Source organism: Maylandia zebra, linkage group LG11 (assembly GCF_041146795.1).
Source record: "Maylandia zebra isolate NMK-2024a linkage group LG11, Mzebra_GT3a, whole genome shotgun sequence".
NCBI lineage: Eukaryota > Metazoa > Chordata > Actinopteri > Cichliformes > Cichlidae > Maylandia > Maylandia zebra.
The window spans coordinates 22,080,694-22,104,406 of NC_135177.1; the positions used below are offsets into that span (position 1 = coordinate 22,080,694).

General features: G+C 41.3%; 1 protein-coding gene across 1 annotated transcript in view; it reads left to right on the top strand.

Moving 5' to 3' along the window:
* The window catches only part of efna3b (ephrin-A3b), a 69,366-nt gene that overhangs the window by 34,302 nt on the left and 11,351 nt on the right, over nt 1–23,713 (top strand). The gene's annotated exons all lie outside the window — the stretch shown is intronic.

Here is a 23,713-nt window from a genome sequence, read left to right on the forward strand (position 1 = left end):
AGAGCAACAAAAGTAAATACAGGAAGAAGGTGCTACGTTCTGGTCTAGTGGATAACATTTAGGGTTTACATTAATTTTACAGCTAGCTGTCGTCTGTGTATTGTACATGTCTATGGTGTTCTGCCATCATCCCGCAATGCAAAACACACCTGGCTATGGGAAGGTGCTCAATCTTGCAGTGTACACAAGCTACATGGGTTAGTTTGAGGTCAGATCACATTCTCACTATAAATAAACCATTATAGAGTTTGTTTGGAACCATATGGAGACCACCTCCTCCAAAGGGTCTCTGTGGGTTTGTTTTGGTCTGCACGCGAGTCCAATGACCATGTTCGCGTCTGCACAATGAATTGCACAACGGGAGAGTGCACAACCCAGAGTTTAGTGTAAACAGACATAAACATTGCAGATATGAAAAACACCCCTAAATCTCTTTCCATCCAGCTGTGGACTTTGACCTTTAGGGTATAAATTGTCTTTTTTTTAATCCTATTAGATATTTGTGTGGGAGTTTTTCATAATAGCATCATAGCTTCATAGCTTAAGGGCATTTGTACCAAATTTAGTGAGAAGTCTCTAAAGACGTTAAAGAGATTGATTCAAAACAAGAAGATAGATGGATAAATCGAAAACCTGAAAACATAATATTCCTTCCCCTGCATGTTACAGCTCGATGTGGTATGATCTTCCTGCTCCTTTTTGAACATGGACGTTATTTGGAGTTGTGGTTGCTCGTTTTCCTTTTGTTTGCTTTGTTCATTTGTCTCTTTTAATTCTATTTTTTTTTAATACTTTTTCAACATGTTCAAAATAAAGATTCAATCAATCAATCAATCAATCAATTGTACTTGCTCTTTTTATGGGTTTTCATTGTGGATAGTACCCACTAATGTCTTTGGTACTAAGAGCACCTGCTTAAACGCTTTTTAGCAGCTTTTCCCCCCTCCCCCTCTGCTCACTGCCTTTAGCCAGGAGTCCAACTCAGCACCATGTACAGATATCTGAAATTTCTGTGTTTCTGGTAGAACCCTTGACATCACCCTTAGTAAAATTCCAGTGTGAATTCTGGAGCCAAGTATTTTGATCATTTTGAAATTGGCAGTGACAACTGAAGAGTGGATCTGACTGAGAAAATGAGGGACACTGTGTGCTTGTACAGTACTATTCAGTTACAGAGTGTACCTCCTGAAAACATAATCTGCGTTCTCAAATTCAAATTCAAATTCAAATTTTATTTGTCACGTACACAGTCATACACAGTACGATATGTAGTGAAATGCTTGGACAACTGCTCGTGACCTAAAGAAAACAAAAAAGGAAAAGGCTATGAATAAGATAGGAAATAAATATGAAAAATTAAAAAGGGTAAATTTAACTAGGAAGGAATAAAATATAAATTAAGGTTAAAAATGAAATAACTGTACAACACAAATTAGAATGAAGGGTAAATTTAACTGGGAAGAATAAGATAAAATATATAAATTAAAGTTGAAAATAAAATAACTGTACAACAAAGTACACAATACACAATATAGAACTATATAAGAATGTATGAAGAAATCTAAATATAAATAAATATATACACAATAACAGCAGCTGTACAAGTATTAACCGGAAATGAAGAATATAGTGACCAGTGTTGTGCAAAACCAAAGTCCAGAAAGTCCAGTGTGTGTGTAAGAACCATATGTGTGGGTCAGTACTGTGTGGTGGTGTGATTGAGAGACCGTATCGCCTGCGGGAAGAAGCTCCTCCTCAGTCTCTCTGTGTTGGTGTTCAGGGAGCGGAATCGCTTTCCTGACCTCAACAGAGAGAACAGTCTGTTGTTGGGATGGCTGAGGTCCTTCACGATCTTCCTGGCCTTGGTCCAGCACCGCCTGCTGTAGATTGAGTGCAGGTCAGGGAGCTCGGAGCGGATGGTGCGCTCTCGTCCTTTTATCCTTTGTTTATTCTAATGGAGACCATCATTTACAAAACAGCTGTAATAAAAAGGTCTTGAAACTGGTCAATGGGACCATAAATATCAGTTAAGTGTTTTAGTGAGGTCAAAAACAATACCCAAAGGGTTGTTTTCTTATAGACTTTTTATCTTTTTTGTAGCCAGAGGAGCTGCCCTCTGCTGGTTATTACATATAATGCAGGTTCTGCATTGGCTTTACTTTTTAGACCCACAGATGCTTCCATGTACTTTGCAACAAGCGACACTCTTTTGATGAGCGTTATGTAAAAGAAAGAAATAACAATAACCAAAAATCTGTTTTGTCACTTCTCTGCATTTTTGTCTGTGCACTGTGAAATGAATAAGGAGAAGTGCTAATGCTTGTGTAAACACACGCTAATGTTCCTCTCACTTGACACATTCTCAATTAAAACTTGATTCTAATGTGGCTAGAATTTGATTTACTTATATCTTACGTTTTTCTGTCTTCATTGTTAATTCTGCTTTAATGCACATGATTACATACATTTTAAGCACATCTTGAAATACCTCTCAGCCTCATTGAGGTCAATAAATAACAAACAGCTCAGAAAGCCTCAGGAGCCATCTGATTCAGTTAGTGTAGGTAATCTGTTTGTGTCAGTGAAAAGCTAAAAACTGCAGCGTCCTGCTCATCGTAAAAACTAACGACTGGTTTTATCTGGAAGTTGTGATGGACGCACTTTGACTGGAAAAACTCAAAATCAGCAGTCACATTTGGAAGATGAGCAAAAACAAAGACAACAAATTTGACTAAAAAAGTGTGAATTTTTTTGTCTTCCTACATTTTTCAATAAATAAAATTTCAATAAAATTTGATGAACCTTAATTAGTTTATAAAACAGTTCCTTCTTTGTCCCAGTCTTTATGCTACAGACTGTTCCTTCATTTGGTAGGAGCTCTTTTTTTCTACAGAAATGGGAAGCTAATGGGGTTCAAAATCTGTAATCATCTGACCTACAGCTGCATTACAAAATACTAGGAAAACATTAAAAGCCTTTGGACAAAAGGAAAAGACTACAACAAGTGAGAAGAAAAGATGGAATCATCTTTTAAACCTGTGCTGAACAAAGGTCAAACTTCTCTTGGTCCAGAAAAAGCAAGCACAGGTTAGAGATGCAGATGATACAACATTAGCAAATAGTTGTGCTACACTAATGGCTCCATGTTTCTCAATGACAGTTAGGTGGCGTTTTGAATAATCAGCAAAAGAAATACAAATAATAGTCAACGAATGGATTCTTTTCCCTTTTCCTTTTAAAAGTACATATTTACATCGAGTTGTGCATCACTAACAAATTGCTTTATAAACACTACATATAGCAACACTGTCCAATCCCTCCTGGTTTGTCTTATTGGCTTCTTTCTAAACTGTAGTTGTTGCCTCCTAACATTGTCTTGCATCTCATCCTTGCACCTTCTGCCTGCTCATATGGCCAGAAAGATTATTCAAAAAGATGTAATGCTGCAAACAAGTCTGTGCAACACACGCAGGTTTCGTTAAGTGGGAGGTCTTTGCTTAGTGAAGCATCTTTGTCTCTGTCACACGCTCCAATTAAAGACGTCTGCATCCTGAAAAGCTTAACTCTTTTGAGAACAAACGGAAATATTGTAGATGACAGTAGATCCTTCTATTTTCTGTAAACAGAGCTAGAGAATGGTGTGTGGCAAAGATGAGGCTCTTCCCTCATCTCCTCTCGTAATCCAGACCGCCTGCCTGCCTGTCTGTCTTCTTTCTCCCTGTCTCGCTGACCCTTGACACGTACGCGCATACGCAGACCAATACACACACACAAAAGTATGCATGAGACAAAACACACACTTGAATGTTTTGCTGCCTCTCTGCCTGCCCCACTTTGCTCCTTTCTCAGTGGTTATGTAAAAATGGGACTAATGTGTTATCAGTGCGCCACCACAATGCAAAATACCATACATCGAGTAACAGTGTTATGTCACTGTTAAGCGGCGCATTTAACCCTCTGTAATGGACGGCGATGGGGAGCAGTGAGACGTATTAACAACCCAATATAGGCGCAAGTATAGCGGCGTGAGACGCGCTGGTGATCGCTGCTCGCTCTCTTCACAGAGAGGGATCCTTGCAGCGAGTGTGGGAGGAAGGGAGGAGAGAGTGAGGTAGCGAATAGGTTTTAACAAGTTGAGAAGAAGAGAAGAGAGAGACAAGAGGGTAATAAAGGACAGGCGGAGACATAAAAGCTGACATTGCAGATCCACACTCAGTGGGAGGTCCAAAGTGTTGTGTACTTCGCGCACCTCTGGAGTTTCTTTGTCTCATTTAGTGTTTCCAAATGCACTGCTGATGGCTGTGTTTGCCCATTTGCATGAGAGGGAGGGAGAGACATGTCCTGGCTGTCTGTTGCTGCGTTCAGCGACTGTCAGAGCCACCAGCATGGCTCACACACACACTCACACACATACGCTACATATTAATGAACTGTAGTCTGTTCCTTGGTATTGCTAGCATGACCCACTGAAACGGAGCAGTCCCTCAGACAAGAGGCCACACAGACACGCAGCACATTAGCCACGCATGAAGCCTCATGCCGCAAGAAACATCAGTACAGCCTTAGCCCTCCCCTTCATTTTCTTGCTGACCTCTCTGGCCTCCTGCTGTCTCTTTCCCTGACCACCCTCACATGCTCCTTCTATCTCTTGCTCATGTGATTCACACATCACTCACTCTTCTTCTTCTTTTTCACCCATTTTCACCACTAGCATCTTCAGTCTCCAATAGAAAATTAGCTTAAGGACTGCTTTTTTCCCCCCCCCGACGCAAACATATATCAGCACAAAAATATGTGCACACATCATAAACAAGGATTTAATTTGTGTGTTTATGCAAAGCCAGCGTTTGCTATTCAAACCAGCCGACCACAACCAATTACAACCAATCCAATTACTGTCTACATGCAACACTTGATATCAAGAAAAGTGTGCTCGGGCCTCTGCGAACAATGCCGCGATTCAAACGAGCACACGCTGCCGATTGTGCGCGCATGCCAGTGTGTGTGCATGTCGCCATGCTGGCTGACCCGCAGGTTATTCCCCGGGTTGGCTCGTCGTCATGTCTGATTGGCTGCCTGCCGGTTTCATCACATTGCGCCAGAGACAGAAGCAGACCTTGTGGCCTCCTCACCTACAGGTCTCTCTCTCTCTGTTTCTCCTCCTCTCTGTCTCTTTCTGTCCCTCGCTGTTTGCCTCACAGTCCGATTGAGCCGAGCTTTGAGGCGAGTGTTGGCTGACTTTGGTTTTGTCTGGCAGGCCGAGCTGTGGGGAAGCACTTTGATTGAAGAGACAGAACAAAAGCTCACACTGCTATCTTTGAAGCAGCTGTCCTCGTCCGCAAGATGGTCTCACAGATGATACGCACATGGCAAAGAAATCCACGTGAAGACACTAACGCACGTGCATACGGGATGGTTTACTCATGCGACAATAGGTCAGCTGACAGGAACAGTTGTGGCACCTGTAATGTATGTAGAAGCAAACAAACATCCCTCTCTCTCGCCTCATCCAGCATATGCTTCTCAATTTTTTAACAATTAGGGTTTTGTTTAACACACCAGATAACAGTAAAAATATCTCGCTCTGGCCTACCTGCACTCCCAAATCACTACATATTTAATTTCCTGCAATTTAAAGTAAAAAAGATAAAGATTCTTATATTATAGAGCTAAATTTTGTCTATTTTCTCCCCTTTAAAAAAATTATTTTCTCTGAAAATTCTATATTAAAATATGCAATTTAAAGTGTGAATCATGCTATACATCCATCCTTCCATTTACTTATCCACTTATTCAGCTGTAGTCTGTCCCAGCTGAGGTGGCATGAGAGGCAGATAACACACTCTGGACAGGTCGCCAGTCCATCACAGGGGTAACACAATGGCACAGACGCTCACATCCATATCGACAGCCGATTTAGAATAACCGATTAACCTTACACGCTTTTCTCTGGACTATCAGGGAAAACCTGGGGGAAACTACAAACTGAGAAAGGCCACAGCCAACCAGGAGGTCTGAACCAGGAGCCTCGCTGCTGTTACTGCCAAACAGTGCAAATTCATGTTGCCACGCTTACATTATCCTGAAATTACATGTAAGTTCAAATCAAGTCAAGTGTTAACAAATTTTAAAATAAAGGACTAAACTAAACTGGCAGTAATAGATTACATTTTCTAATATTTATTGCACTTCCCCAAATGTCCACTCAAAAGTTGACCTTCATCACTTCTTTTACCGTCTCACTGCCGCTCCTTTGTTTTGCTATAACTGAAAAAATGGAGGTGGTGGAGAGTAGAGAAAACACAGATGGTGCCACGTGGCGTTTGCTGCACATGAGCCGATGAGCGAGTTAAGTCTGCCTCTGAGAGATGAACCAGGTTCAGAGTTCAGACAGAAGAGCCAGAGCCGGCCGGCTCCTGGTATTCTCAGCTCAGCGGTAATGATAAACATTACAGCAAACTAATGGATGGGCGAGTCGGTCACCGCGGCCTCTGATGCCGCTTTATCTTCTTTCTTAACACCCAACACCAGATTGCTCACAACCTCCATGGCCCCGGACAGGAATGTGCGCTAAGCAAATCACTGACCGCACGGGCCGTCAATAAAGCTCGGGTTTGAATTTCAGTCGTGCCGTGAGCGGGGGGAGGGAGGGACGGAAAGACGGAGGCAGGGAAGCAGAAGGAGGGCGCTGATGAGGGGAGGAGGGATAGAAGGAACGAAGGGAAGGATGAAGGGGTCAGTCCTGTGAGATAAGGAAGGGCAGGGAATGCGAAATGGAGTATGAAAGCGAAAACAGATGGAGATATTTTACATAGAGGCAGATAGATGGTTGACAGGAGGCGCGACAAGGGGACAGGGTGGAGAGATAATTACAAAGATAGAGAAGGATGTAAACGACAGGAATGAAAAGGAAAGGGATTATAACTTTACACTATGGTGGCTAGATTGGTAGTGGCACACAGAGAGAGACAGGGGGAGGACAGTGGCACAGAAGACGAGAGGAGCAGGTGATGTCAGACAGAAAAGACTGGAAAAAGAGCGCGTTTGAAGGGGAGTAAGGACAAAGAGTGAGGGAGAAAGACCTTGCCAGAGGGGACAAAAACATCAAATAGCAAACACTTGATTCATTTCTCTTGTGTGTGTGTGTTTTTTTTGTTTTTTCTCTCTCTCCTTTTTTTCCGCTCCTGGATGTCAGTTGTGGCTGTTTGTGTTCTGACACACATCTTTGAAGGACTACACACGCCTACGTACGGCATCAAACCTTAGCCAGGTGCGCACATACACAGCACCTTCCGTAACAGCACAACAACGGTCTCCCAAGACATACCAGCGTCTTTTCATAATCCTGAAATTGGCTAAATCAAAGTGCTTTTTACAAGAAAGCGAGTCGGTTTGTGTCAAGAGAGCTCCACAGCAGCTGAGGTGAGCAGGTGGCACATCTGGTTTCAAAAGAGATATTTTTAAACCCAGAAAGGAGCAGTATACCAATGACTTTCCTTTACTATTGTTGCATTCACATGTAAAATTAGCATTTGGCAATATGTGGGGGATAGTGTAGTGAAAGCGGAGGTGTAGTGCATCCCTGGATAGCTGTAAAGTCTGGGAAAGTCAGCTTACTATGAGTCAGAGCTTTTTTTAAAGTCAAATGACAAGAAGGAAATCAGTGTCATCAGTGTCTGGTGATATCAGGGTTAAAACTATGCTTTGTGTATGTTCGACTGAATATAAAGAAGGTATTTGACTCGATGAATAACACAGCTGAGTACAAGATCAGTGTAAAAGTACAGTTGGACCTGAATTTAATGAAGAATGAACAGACTTAGTTCAGTTAGCTCCTGTGAGAATGATCAACCAGGCCATGTTCTCCTGGCTGCATGAAGATCCACATATACTCTGTGCAAGGAATGTGCACTAATGGGAATAGGAGTTGGGGACACTAGAAATTTGGTCAGAAACAATCACACTGGCTGTCCCTGCATGTCTTAATGTTGTCTTGTTTCTCTGGAATAAATAATTCCACCAAGTCCCTCTGACATGTTTTTCTTTTAAATAATTGTTTTTCATCAGGTTTTTTTAGTTTGTTCGGGTTCAGTAAGTTCACTTTAATTGCAGTGAAAATGTTACAGTATTTACTTTAGGGCAGTATTTAATTTTAAGAAAATAGTATTGTATTTTGTATATATTCATTTTGTTTTTTTGTTTTTTGTTCCTTTTAAATACACTTCAAGAAGATTGTAGGGGAGTGAAAACAAGTGCAAAGTTACTTCAAAATCCATTTTGACATACATGACATAATTTCTAATATAATTATTTTGTATTATTCTTTATACTATATATATACATATATTACATGTATAGCATCATATTTAAATCTTTATACAGTACTTTCTATATGTTGACAATACAAACCACACTTGTAAGAATCATGCAAGTGTATGATTCTAAGTTTTTGATCAATCATTAATTTTTAGTTTTAGTCTTTGTCAGTATTATGAAACATACTGCGATGGAGCATCTCATTACTTGTCTTATTTTAATAAATGTTCATAGGTTGGGGTTTTGTTGTTTTTTTTTCAGCTCTTGTGAATACACACCTTTAAAAAAAACAAAAAACAATTAAACAAATTTAATTGAAAATAATGCAAACTATCCTAAAACTAAACATTTTCCAAAACCCCCCAAAAAACAAACTATAGCAGATTTCTCTGGAAACTGCAAAGTACATCAGTAAAAATAAACTACACAAAAAAAGCAGAGTGCAGTACACTACCAGTATTTAAAGTTAAATGGTAAATGGCCTGTATTTGTATAGCGCTTTACTAGTCCCTAAGGACCCCAAAGTGCTTTAAACTGCATTCAGTCATCCACCCATTCATACACACATTCACACACTGGTGATGGCAAGCTACATTGTAGCCACAGCTGCCCTGGGGCGCACTGACAGAGGTGAGGCTGCCGAACACTGGCGCCACCGGACCCTCTGACCACCATGAGCAGGGTGATGTGTCTTGCCCAAGGACACAACAACCGAGACTGTCGGAGCCGGGGCTCGAACCTGCAACCTTCCAATTGCAAGACGAACTGCCAACTCTTGAGCCACGATCGCCCCATGCAATATCAAAGTGGCAACAATTTTTTTTTTCAGAATTGGACAATAAATATTTAAAATTGTTCTTTGGATCATAAAACCTGTCATGTATATTAACTGTACCCTCCTGTGTATGCGTGTTTTCCCACGTTCCCAATTGTAGAGAGTGTGAATTCCAACCAGGAGTTCCTACAACTTTGAACCTCCACACATACACATAAAGTCTGAAAACAAACACTCGCATCTTGTCGGCCGTGTATTCTCACCTCGCTCTTCCAAATAAAATAAAGCGAGAGCTTTCTGCTGACTGGAATGCTCTCGTTAGCCTGCAGAGTGCAGTAACTAAAGAGCAGTGCCCATTAGCAGATTGATGTTATGCTCACCTGAGCTGACAACTTTTAGGGGAAGCTGGATGAAGGAAGGCTGACTGAAAGAGTAAAGAGATTAGATGGAAACGAAGCCCGTCTTGTAGCTGTCCTGTTTGTGTGTGTTCCCGTCTCTGTCTGCATGGATGATGGAATTTGACGCTGACTTAGTGTCAGACTCCTCGCTGACACATAGTGTAGTTAAAGATTAGAGAGATGTGCACGAAAAAAGGGATGAGATGAAAGTAGAGAGATGGATAGATTTGGATGCACTAGTGCTTTGTGGTAGGCTGTGTTTTTAGTTGTCATCTCTGTAAATTTTGAATAAATGAAAATGGACTTTCTGCCCAAATAATTTTCATTTTCTTCCTCTTCGCCCTCGCTTCTTTTATGCCTTTCTCCTCTTCTTCTTCCGGTATGCTAACATGTCTGTTTGTCTATCTGTTTGCCTGTCTGTCTGTCCACGTGTCTCACTCTTTTCCCCTCCCTGCGTGGCTTATATTAAATTTTAATTCCCTGCAGTGGAGGGCCGGAGAGCCTGACAGTGACAGAGCCTGACAGAAGTGTGGCAAAGAAAATAAAGACAGTGTGACAGCTTAGTGGGGTGGCACATGCATGTGGATGTGTGTTTGTTTATGTCTTTGAGACAGTCGAGACATTTGCTTGTGTTTCTCTGTGTGAGGACTCTTTTCGCCTGTTGTTATGTTGCTGCTCTTTGTAATGTCTTTACATCAACATGAGGAACTTCGAGTGAAAAATGTACACGAATCAGTGTCAAATCTCTTCCCTCTCCTAAAAAGTATTTGCTCGGCTGTGTGTACGTGCTTTTGACTGTTATTGCGTGTGCGCTGTCAGCAGAAAGTTGGTGTTGAAACTGATAAACCATTATGCACAACGTGGGAGTGCATGTTTGTGTGCCATTTGGTGTGTACGTAAGTGTGTGCGTGCACACCAGTGTGTGTTAGGTTTAATGATCTTTTTGATGGTTTTCTGTGGCGCGTATTGAGACGGATGGTCCATATGCTCTTTATGGCCCATGCATATTTCATATTCCAGCAGCAAAGCAGAGCAGAGCAGGCATTGCTTATATGGCCAGGATGTTGCACTGGGACGTGGGCTGACTTTATGAGAGCTCATATACCCATCCCACAGCTTTGTCCCCTTTGAATAAATGCCCGAGTACGAATAAATACAACACATTTCAGAAAGATGTCCATAAACCTTAAAGTTGGGCAAAGGCACGAGATCTCAAACGGACCCATGTGGCCATCGGTTACATGATTTAACATTGGTTTACCAGGTGTACGTTTGCATGTCGTTTAATGCAAAGGACATCACTTGACTTGAAGTCTTTACATAAAAATGCTAACTTTGCTTCTTTCCATTCCCACATAAGAAAACACACAAAAAACACACAATAGTGATTGAACTGATTCCATTTTCATTTTCTCTTCTCTCTTCAGAAATACCTCTGGGCACATGCAATGTGATGCTTTTTATGCCTCCAGCAGCAACTGCAGTTTGTTTTTGGAATAAAAAGATGAAGAGTTCAGTAGTTAGAATGAGAGAAAAGACTGAAACCCAGAAAAGCTCATCAAAGAAAAACCATATCACCATGATGTATTGTTGGTTTTTTTTCTCATCAGTCTCTGCAAAAGATGTGAAGTCACATGAAGTACACGCACAAGAACATAGAAGGAAAAGAAAACTTGATATTTTTCCCATGTTTATGATACTATTTTATTTTTTAGAAGTCTTATACTCCTTTCAAATGCAGGTGTTCTGCATTTGTGAACCACTTGTACATAGGGATGGGTATCGTTTAGGTTTTATCCGATACCGGTGCCAAATCGGTACTTTTGAAATGGTGCCGGTGCTCAAACGGTGCTCAAACGGTGCTCAAAAGAATGGAGAACACAAAATTGGTCCAAAAACCTCTTATGTTCAGCTGTTTTTTGTAAAAAGATATCAATGTTAGCCTTTTCTGCAGCTATGGGGCATATATGGTATCACTCTTGGCTGGAAGCAGTGCTTAAACAATGGAAAAAACACAAACTTTGTCCAAAACCTCTCATGTTTAACTGTTTTCCACTTTTTCTTTGGTCATTTTAGCCTTTTTGGCCAGGGTGAAGGGAGTATCTGCCATTAAACAAGAAGACAGCCGCATGTAGCTATGATGATGTTTGCTAGTTCACCTTACATGCATTAATGTAATAACGTGGTTAGCCAACTCAACGTAAATTACACACGAACAACATTTAGCTACTCACGCAGAAAAGAACGGCTGCTGCTGCCATCATCATCCGCCATCATTTCTGCTACACTGGCAGGGCTAGGGGCCAGGACTCTCCTCTTCGTGTTTTTGGGGGATGTTGCATAACAGGCAACCCACCCGCAGTAGATGCGCTCGGTGTGAGGTCTCGCAGCAAGCTATCAAATACGGCGCATTTCTGGGCTTTTAAAAAAAACGCTATGCGTCGCCAGGTGTTTCATAGGATTTGAGGTGTTACCTCCTTTGACAGTATCACAGTATCAGCTTGTTGCTGCTGAGTTTGCATATTTTGCTGTGAAGTACAGCCAGACTTTTGACCGCTTCGCCTTGGACATTTTTAATCTGTAGCTCTGCTCTACAAGAACGTACGTACCTGGGCCCGCCTACTATCCTCGGAAACGTAAAATGATTGGCTAGAAGTGTATCACAGCTCAGGAAAAAAAAAGCACCGAAATAAAGCACCGAAATGTGCGCTGCTTTTCGGTCTGGTTACTACCGTTTATGTCAGAACCGGTGCCATCATGGCACCGGACACCGGTACCCATCCCTACTTGTACACTTGTGTCCAAGTATGCGCTTTGTAGTCGTTTCAACAAATCAGCTTTGGATCGCCTTCAGACTGTGCATCAGCAGAAGATCGCATATCAATCCAGTGTTGGCTCCAGAGGTTGCTGCTAGCCCCACACAACCTGTGGTGATCAGGCTTTTCAGGCAGTGGCACCAAGGTTGTCTTCCACTGTTATTACACTGTATAGACGCCACTGACTGTTTTAAAAAGCAGTTGAAGACATTTTTATACAGACAAGCCCTTAATTAACTTGTTGTTTTATGTTGAATTCTATTGCTTTACGTTGTTATATGTTACACTTTTATTTCTTGTGTTTTGTTGTGAAGCACTTTGTGATTATTATGTGTGCATTCAGTAAACCCCTGGGAGACACACAAACACAAAGTCCAGATGAAAGCACAGACTGTCACATGATGATTGGCAGGTCGCCGCCACATCGAGAGGTGTATCGACTTCATGAGAGAGCGTGTGTGTGTGTGTGTGTGTGTGTGTGTGTGTGTGTGTGTGTGTGTGTGTGTGTTTGGGGGGGTGGGGGCAGATTGACAGAGGAAGACAGAAAGGGAGGCAGAGGTGTCGTCAGAGGAGGAGTAAGCAGACGTCAGAAAGATTGAACCTGAAATGAAAAATTGAACAGGAGACGGTTGGAAGGACGCTGATAAGGATGGACAGACAGAGAAGGGAGAGTAGGGCAGAACGAGTGATAGTGTGTGTGTGCTTTTGGGGGGATGTAGGAGGGGATGTGAGACGGATGTTGCACTGATAGACTGTCGAGTCTGACAGAGTCTGCTCATGTTCAGCAGAGAGAGTCAGCCACATCATCAGACAACGACAACGACACCTGCAAACGTGCACAGACAGATGCACGATAAGCTTATAAAATCCACACGATCTAAGGCTTCTAGCTCATAATCCTACACTATCAGTTTCACTCACTGTACTTCAGTGCATTTACATTACTATGGCAAACGAGGCTAGCCCGTGTCCCTTTGATTATCTAAACACCGCAGTGATACTGTGCAAATAGTCCACTTTACTGGTTTATTGTCCTGCAAATTAAAATGGCGTTTCTCTGAAAAGCACTATACCCGAGTGCGAGGAGGTTTTGTGCAGCAGGCCCCATTCAGAGCTGACCATTGGCTCTCAGCATTTCTCAGGCCTGATTAGGGGGAATGATTGAGCATATAGTGAAGCAAAGCATATACAGTTGCAATGAGTAACAGAGACCACCCCCACTTCCTTGCACACAGTCGCTGAGTGATTAAGTATACTCCCCAAAGTCAAAGTTTCTGTTTCCGCACCAGTCACCGAGTTGAGTTAAAAAACTGGCATTGATAGATTTTTAGCTCATTTATCACCCAACAAAATCCGTTTGTTTCTGTTATCACTTTGGCCCGCACACTGGAGAAGGTCTTAACGCTGAAACATCTGTGCTCCGCTTGTCTTTTATGTTCAGCTTTGATAAAGAATAAAAATAGAAAACTCTCAAGATCAAGTGAGGCAGAACATTGTGCAGGTTTTTTTTCTCTCCGTTCATTGTTTTACTCCATTGATTCCATCTTTCCTAAACGGCTAATTGAATGCTTGCTGTTTCGATTAGCACCGCGCTTCAGTCTGCATTCTTTAATTTCAGGCCTTTTTGAGCTAGTATATGCGAATATATGTAATTAATTCTCCCCGTCACAATGCATTAATAGAAATGTTAGAGCTCAATGTCATCTCCTATCTGACAAGAATACCCAGACGCTTTTAAACACTTAAATACTTCATGCTGGCGCCTGCTTGTCCAACCAAGTCCACTATGTGTCTCGCCACTTTGATGTATCTTACCCTGAGAGTAACAAAGCTTATAATTGCTTGTTCTGATGTTATTTTCTTTTTTACTGAGAACATTGAAAGGTCACAGGGGGCTTTTTGTTATAATGACATAGTACTCAGAAGACGTGGGAATCGCAGAGAAACACATTATATACTAACTGCAATAGTGCCATCTAAACCTCGTATCACAGCACAGCGATGCCCAGCACAATTCAAGGCAGTAATCATGGGCATATGACAATATCTGTGGAATAGAAGAGGAAAGATACCCCTAAAAGGCAAATAGGATGAGTTATGTGTTTATTCACTGTATTGTGTTATCATTGTGTGGGTATATCATCATCATTCTTGTGTCATTTCACATAATTAGCTCTCTCTCGCTGTCTGCTCTGCCTATCCCTCCTTCCCAATCAGTTTCTTCTCCATCTCATGTTGGTAAACTTTTCTCAACTTTTCCCTCATATATTTTTTATAAGCGCCCACCTCGATGAGTCATAAAGGAGTAAATCTGGCAAGTCAACCCCGTCAGCTGAATCCATTTAGCTCGACTTTGTGTTTAATAAAAATATCAATATTTAATCCGGTTTGTCCGTAAAAAATTAAAATATGTTGCCATGTCTTGGTAAGTTAATTGTACATTTTCGGGAAAAAGCGCTTCTCTTTGGGGCAATCCCCTCCCCCCGTTATGTACAAGTGAAGCACTGTATGTCTGACTGGTCGTAAAGGACGTGACCGACTCGAGTTTTGCCTGTAGCCGTTAAAAACACACCCCTGCTCTCTCCCACTGCTTTTAGCCTTTATTTTTATGTTCATTTTGCAGCCGGACTGAGACGTAACAAAAGAAACTCTCCACCTAAAAACAGTGTGAAACCAAATTTGCCACAGTAATAGCTGATGATTTGTGATAATGGCAAAGAGTAATAAGTGGTACTTAATTAGCCATTAGAGAGACAGAGGGGAGATGGTGGATAAAGAGGGGATGGGTTTTTTGCACAAAGCAATGAACCCCTGTAGTCCGCCCCCTCTCCTATTTTTTTCTTCTTCTTTTTTTTGCTACAATAGCACCATAGCAAGGGCTTCTTCAGTCGTCATGGAGACTAATGTTGAAAGCCAGCTGTGGTTTTGTCTTGGCAGCCCATTAGGCTGGAGCTCGGTTGGCACTTCTCTCGGTTTCTTTTTTTCTTTGTGGCTTTGCCTCCTTTGACTTACAATGGTGAAATATAGTCTCTCTGGTTTTAACTTGAGTTTGCGATATTGGCTGAGGGTCATATAAGGGTTTTAAATTCTTCTGAGCTTTTGTTTCACCTTGTTTGAAGTGCTCGTTGAGGGATACTTTTTCTTGCATCACCCGAGTTGGTCTCACAGAGCAGCACAGCTGGGTATGGCACAGAAAATCAACTCACTGAGTTTTAAAGAGTTTGGTTAAGTAGCTCCAGCTTCTATATGGTAGACCCCACCCACCTTACAGTTCAAGTAGGTTAAAACAAGTTCAAGCAGATAAAGAATTATCTGCCTGACCCTGCTCTGCTTGATGGATGGCGTTTCTTCTCATTCTACATTGTCCCTACGCCTGGCAAGCAGCGTTTCTTGCCCCGGATCCCTTATTAAAGTGGCTCAAGAGAGGGATCTGAGTAATGTTTTTGTTGTTGTTGAGAACCGTTTATCCCAGTGCTGGAGCTCTTTTCCCCACAGCCCTGATATTCAAGCCTCCCTGACCCAAACACATCAGTCAACAGGACATTGGTGCCGTGTGACTCGGCCAGGAAGTGGGCTGAGGCAGGCAGGGAGAGCGATTGTTATGCAGCAGATTGATCAGGTTTCACAGGACACCGCAAAACTATCAATCTGTAGGACTGTACACACAGCATGAGTGTTTGGGGGTCAAGGCTAGAGTTGTGTGTTTGGGGCGGGGAACGCAAGAATCAATAGCTGGGTCAGAGGGTAATGTCTCACTGAGTGCTGAGTCTATACACAGCCATCAGACAGGATCACTATCAATCATGGGAGAGCTTAGGGAACATACACTCTCTGCTCTCAGTGCGTCTCTTTGCCTCTGCTGGCCCAGTGTCTGATGGGATCACTATTGCTCATGTAAGGGCTTTAGGAACAGAGACAGAGGGAGATGTGGGGAAACAGAGGGATAGAGCAACGCAGGGTGGATTGATGGCAACAAAGTGACAGAATAAGAAGGAAAGATGGGTTTGTATTGGCAGACACATGGAGGGTGACACTTGGGGTTTGGGAGATAAAAGAAGCCTTAAAGTGAAGAAAGTCTTTGGAGCGTAAAATAGGCTGTGTGGGTGGGATGGTGGTGAAATGGACAATAAATTAAAGCTGAAAACAAAATCAATAAACACGCAAATTAAGGTAAAGACCACAAGTCCCGGTCTTACTCACAGGTTAAACAACATTTTTCTTAATTGAAGTATTCTGTCTTTCCTCCTTCCTGGTGTTGTCGTTCACGCTTTTATCCGCCTTCGTCTCTGATCTGTTTTTTTTTTTGCCTTTTGTCTTATTCAGCATGTGTTTTTTTTTTTCCCTCTTTTTGTTTTTTTTCCGACCTCGGCTTTTGCCATCTGGTGTTCCATGTGCGTTTGTTCATTTTAATTTCCTCACATTCATCCATCTGTGTCACGAGTGTTTGAACAAGAGCCACAAAAAGCGCATGTATGATTGATTGCAGAAACACACGTGTGGAAGAGAACATGCTTATTATTATACATAATGGTGTGGGAGTGTGTTCGCCGAATGTGGCTCTGTGTGCGAGCGAGACGGCTCGGTTCAAAGGGCTAATAACGCTCGCCATTAGGTTTTGTGCTGCTGGGACAGTTTCTCTCTCTCACCGTGCAGTCAATATCCACAGACACCGAGAGGAAGGGAAGAAGGGAGACGGAGTGAGCGGACAGGACAGCGAAAAAGTCAAATGAGAGCTGAGAAATTAAGCAAAAGAGGGAGTGATTTGGACAATGCTACTTGTGTGATCATTTCGGTGCTTTGTGTGTGTGTGTGTGTGTGTGTGTGTGTGTGTGTGTGAGAGGCCACCTGGGAATAAATCCTGTTACCTGTAATATTTTGATCAATTACCAACGATGAAACATCGCTCAGCAGGCCTGGGCTGTATGTGTGTGAGAGAGGAAGTGTGTGCAGTGGCCTTGAGAAAAGGGAGCATATTCCAGGCTGTTGGACACACTCAAGACAGCTATTGATTTTAACGGGGAGAATTTAGAACCATTTCAATCCTTACACCCTATCAAACACCACTTTACACACACATTCAGGCACACACACACACACACATACTGTACATGTTCTTCAACTAATCCAGCTGGATTCAAATAAAGGGATAAATTCATCTGCAACCAGTATTTAATGAGACGGCATCATTTGAGCAAGCTTCTACGCAAGTTTTTAATCAAAATTTGTCTGCGCGCTTCTTCTCATGCGGTGTTAAACGTAGACAGAAACAGATTGAAGATGAAGGTGATGAGAAAAGAAGGAAAGGCAGAGTAGAATGACAAGGCAGTGGGAAAGACTCGTGTCTGCCTTTGATGAGGGCCTCATTGATGCTACAGATCTCTGGGAGTCTCCATTCACCGGGGGAGCCGTTCAATTACACCGACCACTCCGCTGGCTGATTGGAGTCCTCCCGCAACAATGTTAGCATCTCTGTAGCGAGCCGAGATGGGATTAAGAAGTCTGGCCTCTGGAGGCAAAGTGGCTTTTAATTCCTGATTGGCAATCATTTGTAACACTGCTGGACAAGTTTTAATCCAGCCCTACCTTGTGCCCATCAGGTGTGTCTCTTTTGATTTCTTTAACCTTGATTTATCTTGGCAAACAGTAACGCACACTTAAAGTCTTACAACCCAATCAGCCACCTGTGGTTTTCCACTTTTGATCAGCAAATGATTAGAAAAATTAAATTGAATGCTTCATACTTAAATCCAAAGATAAGTTAGCATTCACTGTGCCGAGTTACTATAGAAAGCTGTGTTGCTGAAGCACAGCTTCAAAATGGTTAATCTTCAAAGAAGGTTGATGGAAAAAGAAAAAAGTTGTTAAAAAGCTTAATAAAATACAGCGTCTGACATCCTTTTAAAAAATGTATTACTACAAAGGGGGAAAAAGCATAAATGATTTATTTTTGCCTTGTTGTCAGCATTTAAAAACATAAACATACTTTAATAAGTAATAAAATAACACCATCTCTCCAGCGTGCAGGGAGATGGTTGTTTTTATCATTGGACGGTACAGCTGTGACGCTTTCTGATGCACCTGAAGTTAAATTTTTATTTAGATCAAAATTTTATTTTAAATAACTGGAGAGTGGGAGAGTAGGCAGCTGTGCATGGCTACAACTCGGAGAGAGTTGCAACACGTTAATTTCCATCAATCACCGACAAATGAGAAATTTTTGTCTTCCTCCTCACTCCTCACTCCTCCCCACCTTCCAAAGGTGAAAACACCCACTTAGGTAAAAAAGAAAATAGGACTGTAACACTATATTTTACAGAGTAGTGTTATTATTAAAGATCTAACTGTGTGACAATATTGTTTGGTTTATGTGCTGCTGGCAACAAAATAGCAAGGGTAGTTGTTGCTTAAAAATGGGTCATTTTAGCTCATTGCTAGGTGGTTGTGGATGTCTTATTCAAGTTTTGTGGCTATAAATGAGATGTTATTGTGATGAAATAAACCAATAGTGTCGTAGGTAATAAAAGGTAAACACAGGTCATTTTCTTCTGCTACTAATTGTTTGCCAGGGAGCTTTATGGCATATTATATAAGGTATAATTTAACTTTTGTGGATATAAATTAAATGGTGTATGATAAAAGTTATATAATTCTTTTGTTCAAGGCATTATAGGTGCATAAAAGCTAAAAAAAAAAAAAGACAGGTCATTTAACTCATCCATTGCTAGGTGGATGTTGGCAACATGATGACATTAAAATGTTTTACACTGATAACCATCAGGAAACTTAAGATGTACATCTTTGCCAAATTTTGGTACTGAACTCCCGATGGTCTGGGATGTCCACCCAAGGTTAACAAATGAGAGCTTAGACAGTGGACTCCAGAGTACATTGTAAGAGTAAGAGTTGCCAAAGAATTTAAAAACTGTAAACCCTTATTTGAAGTATTTACTGTGGCTTCAGCTAACCCCCAGCATGTATTACCAAGTTGGTAGAATCCAAGCAAAACATGAGGTTATCCCCCCAGTGAAATTTGATCTAATCGATATAGAGTAGGAGAAAACAAACTCTTTCTTTCCAGGAAGTTTAACAAGGACATTCAGACAACATTCACAAAGTTGAGGTAACATCCGTGAAGTCGGCTCAACTTTTATTCTGAAAAATTTTCTACCATGTGTACACATCGACGGATATTCAAATGAGTGTGATGTATTTGACATGAACCCACAATGTTACATTTTGTGTCATTTATAGCAAACGGATTGAGCATGTTGTATTAAAGTTCAAAAGCTCTAGTTCAGAAACTAAGTGAGTCAGAGTTACTGAGGGAAAGTTTGTTACAGCCAGACTTGGCCTTTCTTTAACTATCTTGACACTATCATAGTTTTGAAAGGGGCAGAATGTAACGTCTCCAAATTACTGTGCGTCTGTCATGGTTGCATTTTCAGAGATATCTCTAAAAGTAAATCTGATTCCCCTAATAAGGAAAAATCAATCAGATGGCCTTCTTCGCAGCAAGCATTTTGACTTGGTGTATAAAATCATGTCAGAAAAAACACTGGTGTGACTAATAGAACAACTGTAATGACAGCGCCACAAACTTCTGTAATAGCGTGATGGTAAACCAGGCGATCCACAGCCTAAGAACACTAAAACAAAGCAGCATTACTTTTATATTCTTTGATTTCTTCTTTTTTTATTCTTTTTTATATATCTATGTACAACTAATTGTAACGTGGCAAAGTGTCTTCAGTAAAAAAGACAGTTTATTCCCAGAAACAATGTTTGCTAACTGTTACATTGTGTTTTTTAATGTCTTTCCTTTTGTTTCCATGGCAATTTTCAAGCCCACTGCTGAAATTGAGCTTTTATTTTAAAATTTGCTACAAAGTAACGTTCTCCCACATTTGCTTACCTGTCATGGCAAGGTTTAATAAGCCATAAGAAAAATATGCTTAATAAGTAACATTTTCCACCTTAGCCGGGGCATCAGCGAGCTTTCACACCATCCCTTGTTTAAAATACCCTGCATTAGAATAATTGTAACAAATGAGAGCATTTTCAGCAGTTAATCAAACACTGCTGGTACAGTGAAATAGTGGAGCTATGCCTGGACACGTATCCCACGTAATGGGAATCACATAGATGTGCCATACACTATGCAGCATATTGACCAATGTGCTGTTCTCACAAAAAACATGGTCCTAAGGGGGAGACCCTCTCGCTGAATTAAATATTTGAGCTTCTACCTATCCTTATTGTCCTCCGCTGTCCACAAAATCTTCCATGTAACCAACAGAAGAGCACAGTAAGCCAGTCCCACTAGCTCTTGTTACAAAAAGGAACGATGGCGCTTACTGTCAAGTGCTTTATTGATATATGATGCTCCAACAGTCCACACAGATAATAAGTAGATAGAGGGTAACTCTGTGGCATTATGTTGCCTATGACTGATTTATATAGGCAACATACTCTCTCTCTCTCTCTCTCTCTCTGTATCTCCCTCACACTCTGTGATGTGATTTTACAGTAGTGACATTGATCCAGGCCCACTTTGATCTTGCTCTTAGCTGTTGCTCGCTCTCACTCCCTCCAGCTATCACCCTTGGCTCTCTGGTTGCTAGAGTCTGCTGTTTTTAACCCCAACTACCCCTCGTCTCATGCTATAAATCTTCTCATCTTTCTCTCCGTCTTTCCATCGCTCCATCTCTCTGGCGGATCTGTATACAAGTGATCTTTTGCTCTTGGAAACTTTTGCTCAGGCCGATGAAATGTCCCATCAGGTCTCTGGCTGTTATCAGCGTCACCTAGCCAGGTATCACTTGTAAGAGAGGAAATTAGTGGTGCCTCAACACAAAAGGAAACTGAGGCATCAGGAGGCAGCATCAGCAAGCAGCACATTCTGACTTTTCATAACCTGCTGGGCTGTATCGCTGCGTCTCTCTTTGTTTGGAATTTCAGGAAGCGTTACGATCTAATAAACTCCGGTATCATAGAGAGGAATAAAAGAAAATTCCAAAATGAGGCTGAACATTTTGTGATAGTCTTCTCAGCCAGAGCGACTTTCGCTCACGACTCTCAGGGAAATCTGTTTTTAAAATTAAAATATTTATTGCATTTTCTTTGGACTTGAAGCAGACGGCAGGAACAATATGGCTGGTACGTGACTATCGCAGCTTCTTTGCTCAAAAGAATGTTTTGGTACATGAATGATAGTCGTCAATATTTCAGTAACTGTGAGTCGACTTTTTGTTGGTAAATAAAAATGAATAAAAAAAGTGTTTTATAGAAGAATTAACACATTTCTCTAAAAACATGAGTACATTAGTGTGTACCATTATGGTTAAAAATATAGTGAGCAAAGCATTTTAACAGCGTCTTGCATATACTGGAAATGCTGACCCAGGATTCTAATGCAGTGTCGCACTCATGCAGTAAATTATAGCTTAAAAGCTTTTTGTTTATTTGTTGGCCACATTATTGGACATCTTTTGAGCCGTAGTTAAACTGAACTGCTTTATACTGAAACGTTTCTATATTTACTGACATATGCATCGACTAAAATGTAAAAATGCCTTACTGTGTAACGCACTCGAGTAAAACCAAAACATGCTTTATTGGCTCGTTTTTATTACCTGCATATTTTCTGATTAAAATTTATCTCAACTTGTCAAATTCATCGGGGTCATTCTTCTGATGAGAGAGTCTCAGTTCACATAATTCATAACTACATTTAAAGCAAATATTCAAACACACTGTATTTTTTATTATATGAGCAACATATAATGAAATCTGATTGTGTTGTTAAAATTGTTCAAAATGCCACATTGCATTTATTGTGCGTGGTTTTTGCTTTTTTTTCTTCAGCTTTTCGTGTCTTCTGTGTCACGTAGTTGGTCATTAATCGAGTAATAATAATAAAAAAATCCTTGTGTATAGTTCAGAATTTGGATCATTTTTGTTTAATGCAATCAGTCTTTCTGCTTATGCAAGAGCCGTATAATTATTGTGATATATGAATAAGACTGCAGGCATGATATATCATGCAAGCCCCCTCAATGCTCTATCTGCTCTTTAATCTCACTCTGAAATTGGTCTGATTTTCCGATTATCCACGGCGTGAAACAAAGGCTATTATATGATCTGATGCCACTTTTATATAAGATTGGTTTTGCTGTTAAGTCACTTATGTAGGATTTTATGTGCGTACATGTGTGCGTGTCAGAGATGGGGCTCCTAAAGATGTCAAGATATCAAATAAATGGCTGGCAAATCGCAGCGCTGTACGCTCGGAGAAATGCTCATTCGTACCTACTACACACCAAACCAGGACATACACAGTGGGAATCCTGTGGCATCTTTTATCTTGGAGGAGTGATTTGCTTTCAGATTATTCAAGATGCCCTGAGATGCCCTCCCCCTCATTTTCTCTCACTTTATTTTCTGCCATTATCACTTCATCTTTCAAAACTTGCTTTTCTTTGGTATCATAAAACTCGCCAATTGCTGCTTCTTTTTTTTCTTTTTTCTTTGTCTGCTCTATTCTGGCTTTCACTCCTCTTCTACTCAATTTGCATTCACACCTCCCTAGTGGAACCAAACTCATCGCTCACTCGAGTCCTTTCTCGCTTGCTTTCCATGTCTCTCTCTTTTGCATTCACTATAAATATAGTTCCCTTAAAGCATTTTCTGCATTTTTCTACCACTAATGCCAGAAAAAGTAAATCTCCTCTGCAGGCTATTAAGTGATGCAGTGAGTGAAAGTGAGAGGGGTGGATAGGAGACGAGGCAAAAGGAGTAAAGGATGAATGTCGAACAATTAGTCTTAGGTTGCTCTGAAAGAAAGAGATGAGAGAAAAATGAAGAGGTCAGAGAAAAAAGAAATTCAGGATGGATTTAAAGAGAGCGGTAAGAAGTGATGGAGAGAAGGAGACATTGAGAGCAGTGTTTCAATCTTCATTTAATAATTGAATAATAATCTCCCTGGAGACATGACCTAGAACTGGCAAAGAGGGAGCGAGGCAGAGTCGGGCTGAGGATGACACACTGCTGCCCCCTTGTGATTTTATGGTGTCACCACTAGAGCGTCTGAGTGAACGAGAGCGGATGTGTGTACGCACATGCTCATCGGAGTGTGCATGATTTACAACTGCAGCCTGTCTCAGTCTCACAGATATGGGCCCGTGTCTGTGATGGGGAGAAAAAAAGGGGCTTTTGGATGTCAGGAAAGAACCTATTTCACTTTGTCACAGAAACTACACACACACATAGGCGCGCACACAAGCTCCCAGACACAGAATCAGACCTTATCTTCCTGTCAAGCTGAATCTTTTTTAGGGTTGACGCTGATATATGAGCTTTGGGGGGTAAGAAACGTTGCCGGGACGTTGACGGTTGACGTGAGTGCAACG